Consider the following 6,952-nt stretch of genomic DNA (forward strand, 5'->3'; position numbering starts at 1 on the left):
ACCCCTGATCCTACTTTACATAAGTAGGTGACAGCAAATGAATGATTTCAACAGAAGCATAATTCAATTCTAAAACATGCATGTCATTTCTTACAACTTGTTCAGTTTTTAGAATATTCATATCGGCTGCTTTGGCAGAAGAGAGGCAAAGAGTTAAAAACAACCTGGCTCTTGCTAACTACAAAACATAAAACCCAAATCTGTGTTTTTCTTTCTGACCGTGACACCTGTCCACCCTCTGAAACACACCTGACTGCCAGTCAGTCCCACGGCAGCAGTTCTCACTCCCCAGCAACCAGGCCCCTCTGCCACTGCCCCCAGTGCACGGTGAGCAATTTTAATTAACAGGCACCACTAGGTTGCAGGAAATTGTTTCCCTAAGTGCCAGTCGATCCTGTTTTCCCTTTCGTGGGTTCCCAAGCAAAGGTTGTAGCTGAGACTGCTGCGGGCAGTGTGACAGCCCTCCAGCCAGCTATGGCCAGGATTCCAGACTCAGCCTGGCCATGACGCGGACGGGATCAGGAATAGACCTGGACAAAAGGTACGAAAGCCCTTTAAAACCTGCCCAAGAAACCGTCACAGGCAGCAGCTTCTCTGATTTCTGGTATTTCAGCTCAGGAAGGGGGAGAGCAGGCCAGTTATTCTGTTCCTTTTAACAAAGGAAATTGATCCTTGCAGGTTTCCAGCTCCAGGACCAATGCACTCCTCTAATGGAGGGCCCTGTAAGATCATAATGTATGTCGGGGGTGGCGGGCTGGGGAAGGCAGGTGGAAGAGGGTGGGGACCAAAACCACATACATTCACCTAACATACAGCTTTGGAGAAATAGACTTTGCTTTTGGATGAAGTAGCAGAAGCTCTCGTCCTGCAAGCACAAGGCAGTATGAAGTGTTTTGAATGGCAGCTCTGGGAGTTGCCAGCAGCTGTAGTGTTTCTTTTCTGTTCCACGTGGCTCCAACTAAAAGGGGCTGGTGTGTGTATAGACTAGTCACTAGGAGAACAGAGTCTCAGGACCTACTCACATGAAGGCCTGAAGCTGGAACCTCGTCCTAGCAAAACCGCAGCTAACAGACTGGACCACCATTTTTACTTCACTGAGATACAGCATAGCAAGTACGAACATCCTCTGTGGAACCTGTGTCTGCTTGGGTTTAAATCCGGGCTCTGTAAGTAACCACTGTGTGACTCTGAGCCAGTTACTTAGCCTCTTTCTGTCTCAGCTTCTTCATCTTCCCAGTGGGGTTGATAATAGTCCCCACATCTTAGAGATATTAAAAGAGTAAATGAGATACTATTTGTAAGTTGTTTGTAACAGTGTCTGGAACATCATAAGCCCTATATAAGAAATTATATAAATATATATAGTGGCCAGATTATTATGACTACCTGACGTTTGTAGGAAAATTAGCTATAATTTCACCCTGAAGTTGCTAGATGGCCAGACCATTATAAACATCTGAATAGCATAAAATACCTAAGTATCATTGCTGATCAATTTCATCCTATCATGTTGATGGCATATCCCAATGGAGATGGCTTCTTCCAACAAGACAATGCGCCATGCCACGGTGCTTGTATTGTGCAGGAGTGGTTTCAAGAACATGAAGGAGACTTTACCTTGCTTAGGTGGCCCCCATAATCACCAGATCTCAATCCAATTGAGCATTTGTGGGATGAAGTTAAAAAAGCCATCAGGCAGCTGGTTCCACAACCATCAAATCTCACATAACTGGACAGTGCTATTCATCAGGCATGGTGTCAGATTCCTCGCATCACCTTTCAACATCTCGTGGAGTCAATGCTAAGAAGAATTGCCGCAGTATTGAAGGCAAAAGGTGGCCCAACGAGGTACTGATGGGGTGGTCATAATAATCTGGCCACTCAGTGTGTGTGTGTGTGTGTGTGTGTGTGTGTGTGTGTGTGTATATATTCATCCTCACCCAAGGATATGTTTACTGATTTGAGAGAGAGAGAGAGAAGACATTGATGTGAGAGGGAAACATCAATTAGTTGCCTCCAGTAGAAGCCCTGACCAGTGATCAAATCCACAACCATTTTGCTGTACAGCATGATGCTTCAACCAACTGAGCCACCCAGCTGGGGTTACATAAATATTTTTTAAAACAATTTTTCTCTGGTCCTTTTTTCTCACGTGACCAATAAGCAGTGAGCAGTTTGGTGCAATACGGGCACAGTAGTTTCATTAGACTGAACATCCTCAATTTCCTACACCTCTACTTGCATGCTCATTTATACTGGCCACCATTCTTTAATCCAGAAAGCACATAAAATGAGCTGTCTCTCCTTTTGTTCAAGGTGAACCTCTCCTCCTTCCCTTGTTTCACATCCTTTTTGGGAGCCTTACTGTATTCCTCTATTAGTGACCTTTCTGTTCATTACACTTTCAGTGTATAAGCAAGTTCAAATTCTATAGGCGTAACACAAGTCTTCTGTCCCCATGCCTTCTGTCTATGCCTTCTCTAATCCCCATCATAGCCATCATTTAGGCAGGAAGGCTTTCTGTAATTTCTTTATAATTCAGATTTTGAACTCCTGCCCCACAGATGAGAAGACCTTTCTCTCCCTCAACCTATCTTGTTAGGGGAAAATTTTTAAAGATAATAATAAACAAAGATAAGTAAATTACCTGTTGCAGTGACTCAGATATTTGAAAAATATCAATCCTTGGCAATGCAAAAGGTATACTTCATGAAAGAATATTAGAGTTCTTAACTTAGGAAGCCAAATACCTGGAAATTGAGGACTTTATTCCCTTTCTAAAAAATGTTTTTAACAAGAAAGTATAGAAAACTGCTTTTCTTATTAACTTTAATTTATCCCGAAAATTTAATTAACCAAATTATTTCCTTCCTAAACCTTCTTGTTGATTGCAATTTTACCCGGGTCCATAAAACCAACCAATGTCTAGTTATAGTATAGAAATAAAGAGCCAGAAAATCACCACAGAGAATGTGAATTATTTTCTATGTCTCTTGTCAACATTTGAAGATATTTTCATCAGAGAATCGTCAATTTTATAGACTGCTGAAGATTAATCTTGAGTCATCCATTATTCAACTGGAGAAGAGATGAACAGAAGTGACAGATGGATTGACCAATGTCATTACACAGGTAGGATTATCAACAAGTCAAAATATCCTGAAGTCCTAGGTGGTTTGTTATCTTACAACAGAAGTAAAAGGAAATAGGGGATCAGAGCATTACTTGTCTAAAATAATACAATAGTTCTTTTTAAAACTTATAATAAACACTAGAGGCCCAGTGCACAAAATTTGTGTGTGGGTATGGTCCCTAGGCTTAGCCTGCGATCAGGGCCATCTTCTCTGGCTGCCAGCAGCTGGACCTGCCCCCTGCCGCCACCCACCCAGGCTCCCAGTTTGCCATTGAGTGATGGGGGTAGGAACCAAGAGGTTGGCCAGTCCTGCCCACTCATGGCTCCGCCCACTCATGGCCCCACCCCCGCTGTGGGGCGGGGGGCACCAGCAGGATGAGGGCCTTGGCCTGGCTCCACCCTCATCCCCCACCACCCACTCCCGGGTCCCGGTTCACCATCAGGCAATCAGAGCCTGCAGACCGGGGGGAGGGACTGAGAGGTGGTCAGCACACCTCATAGTGACTGGTTGAGCAGTTGATCTGGTTGTTCTGCCATTATGGTCACTGAGCTTTTACTGTAGGATAGGATGATGTTTCATGGATAGACTTTTCAGAGCTCATCTTAGCTCTTATGGAAGTCAAAGGTGAAACAGACCTATAGAAATACTCATAATTTTAGGTGATCTTAATTATTATAAGTTTTCTTTGCTGCATCTACTGGGAGGATGAAGACCATTCTCAGAAGACTGTGGACATCCCAGAAAGTATCACCATCACTCTGAAGGGACGCACAGTTATTGTAAAGGGCCCCAGAAGCAACTGCGAGAGACTTCAATCACGTCAATGTAGAACTCAGTCTTTTTGGAAAGAAAAAAAATAGGCTCTGGGTTGACAAATGGTGGGGAAATAGAATGGAACTGGCTTCTGCTTGCACCATCTGCAGACATGGCCAACGTGTTACACTGGGCTTCCCTTACAGGATGGGTGTGTATGCTCACTTCCCCATCAACATTCTTATTCAGGAGAATGGTTCTCAGGTTGAAATCAGAAATTTCTTGGGTGAGAAATAGATCCACAGGGTTTGGATGAGGTCAGGTGGTGCTTGTTCACTATCTCAAGCCCCAAAAAGATGATTCTTGAAGGAAATGACATTGAACTTGTATTAAATTCAGCTGCTTTGATTCAGCAAGCCACACCAATTTAAACAAGGATATCAGGAAAATGTGGGATGGTGTCTATGTTTCTGAAAAAGGAACAGTTCCGCATGAACTATTGAACAAGTTCTAAGTTGTTTAGTTACAGAAACAGCCTGATGCCAGATGATTCCTCCAATTTATTTGTGATATTTAAAGATGCAATAAAAACCATGTATTAAAAAATAAGATTTCATTATACTATCCTAAACCTTCATCAAGTTTACCAAGAACAATCTAATTATCTTTCCTATTGTGCTCCTGAACGCCCCCCACCCCTTGTAGGGCCGTTTCACCACCGCTCTTTGGATCTTGCTGAAGTCAGCAGTACAGACCTGTTTTAAGTGATTTATACCAGAGATCACCATTCCCAGTCTCTCAGACGCACTTCTCATTCCTAGCCCCTCTCATACCCTCTGACAATGTGCATAGAAACAGACCCCCTTCCCCCTAAACCACCACTCATTTTTCAAGGCATTTAACTATCTCAGCAGCATGACCTGAGGCTGCTGCATCACATACCATGCAAGAGCAAAGCCGGGAAAAGGGTAATGACTTGGGCCAGAGGGCTGCTGTAAAATCTACAGGGTGGAAATGAGCACTCGCTCTGAATTACCTTCCCATCTGCAGGATGAGCGGAGCCTGTGTAACGGGATGTGCATCAGTTTCCTCATGGCATCTTTAAAGGAAAGCCCCTTGCGCTTGGCTCCTGCAGGTCCTGAGGTTAGTGTCACGCACGGGTCACACTGCTTTTCCACTCACTGTATCTCCACACGAAGGGGATGGGCTGATCTACGAGTTGGAAAGTCCTGGTTCATTAATGCAAAGAAGCACGTGATTATATAACTCAAGTAAAGCTGCTGAAATTAAAAATTCTCCCCTGGTTGGGCCGACATTATACTTTCAAATCGGAGAGCAGGATTAACCAAGTAGTGCAGGAACTGGCTCTTAGAAAAAGTGTCAAGTGCAGTTCTGCTGTGGCTGGGCTGAATAAACACTGTCAGCCAAGAGGCAGGGGGAGCAATGTGTCTCCAGGCAAGGCAGTGCAGACAAAATGAAGAACTGAAGTCTGCAGTGGGTCCAGGAATTTCTGAGCTCATAGCAAATTGTTGAAGTTACACGACATACCAGAACACAAAACCAAAACATGGGGTTTAGATTCTCTTGGTGAGTGCCTTTTATCTACTGTATTTTGGTGAATGTAAACATATTTTCATATGAAAAGTTTATTTCTTATTTTGCACAATCCCTCTTTCTCTGTTTCTCTCTCTCTCTCCTTCCTGTGATCTCTTTGTGTCCTTCCCCTTTCACTGGCACCTGCACCGTGAATCATGGCACGGCCCTTCTGCAGGCCTCCACACAGTGTTTTCTCTCCAAGTGACTTCAGAGGCTCCTTTCACAATTCTTAGGCTCTGAAGCTTACTTCTTCTTCCCCACTTTCAGATAAAAGCACAACTCTTGTTTTACTAATCTAGCTGACATTTGGGGAAAATAGCCAGTGATTATCTGCACCAGAGATTGCCATTACCAGACTCAGACTCAGTTCTCGCTCCAAGCCCCACTCATTTAACTCAAATACAGAAATGAAACTGCAGATGCTGTATTGTTACTCAAGGTTAAGCTGCTTCTTTCTTTCCCCCTCTCTTCTCAATTGTACAATAAAGAATTGGGGAAGGAATTGTTTAAAGAACATGTTTTCTGTGCCCTTCCCATTAAGAAATGCACAACATTTACTAATGTAATTTATGGTCAGTTGGACTTGGTTCAAGTACTGGCTCTAACATCTTCTACCTGGGTCTTAACCTCTCTGACCTCCAGTGTTCTCATCTTCAAAGTGGGGATAATAATGATCCTATTTCACAAGGTAGTTCATTCGGTCTGGGTGTATTTATTGCACTAGGTTGGGCTTTCTTCTAAGCCCCTTACCTGGTTTAACTCAATTTATGCCAGAACAATATTTAAGAGAGATACTATTAGAATTCTTATTTGCAGATGTATAAAGGATAGAAAAGCACCATGTTATTAAGAGCTGGGCTGGTGACCAATGCTGCAATTCAGGATGCTTCGGTGAATTAGTCTTGGAGCCTGGCTCCGGCTCAGAATCTACGCAGACACTCTCTCTAAATTCTGCATCTACATCTTGGGATGGCACTACTCTCCTGCAGGTTGTATGATGCTGCCACTAATGCACATTGAAGCCTCCCTGACAAAATAAATATCTTACAAACTAAAAAATAATTTCAGAAATGGCTGCCCTCTTGCGAGAGGACTAGGAGGAGATGAGTGAAGAGGCAATGATGCAGTTCTTATCCCCCTTCCAATCAACTTTGGGTAGAGAGAAAAGGACTCACACACCGCTCTACTGGTTGGTTTTATTATCTCAAATGAATAAGGGAAATACCCAATATTCTAATTAGTAAATTAATTTGCCCAAGGTAATCGTCAAAATAAGTGGTAGTTACATTTCTAATTTTGTTCTAACTCCAAAGAACAAACTCTTTTCACTGTACTGCCTTACACTGTTGTGGTAGTCTTAAGGATGCTCACTGATTCCTTTTAGCTCTTCATCTTACAATACTGGTACATAATAAGCCTGCCTCTGTCTTTGGGTTGGGCTATTTTTTATTTGTGTATTTTTAATTATA

At 43.0% G+C, this 6,952-nt stretch overlaps 1 pseudogene; it reads left to right on the top strand.

Moving 5' to 3' along the window:
• The first annotated feature begins 503 nt into the window (after positions 1–503).
• LOC139021545 (large ribosomal subunit protein uL6 pseudogene) lies at positions 504–4,401 on the top strand (annotated as a pseudogene).
• Positions 4,402–6,952: the final 2,551 nt, after the last annotated feature.

The sequence above is a fragment of the Myotis yumanensis genome, unplaced genomic scaffold, assembly GCF_028538775.1.
Source record: "Myotis yumanensis isolate MYYU_CA2020_CCGP unplaced genomic scaffold, mMyoYum1.0.hap1 SCAF_13, whole genome shotgun sequence".
Taxonomy (NCBI): Eukaryota; Metazoa; Chordata; class Mammalia; order Chiroptera; family Vespertilionidae; genus Myotis; species Myotis yumanensis.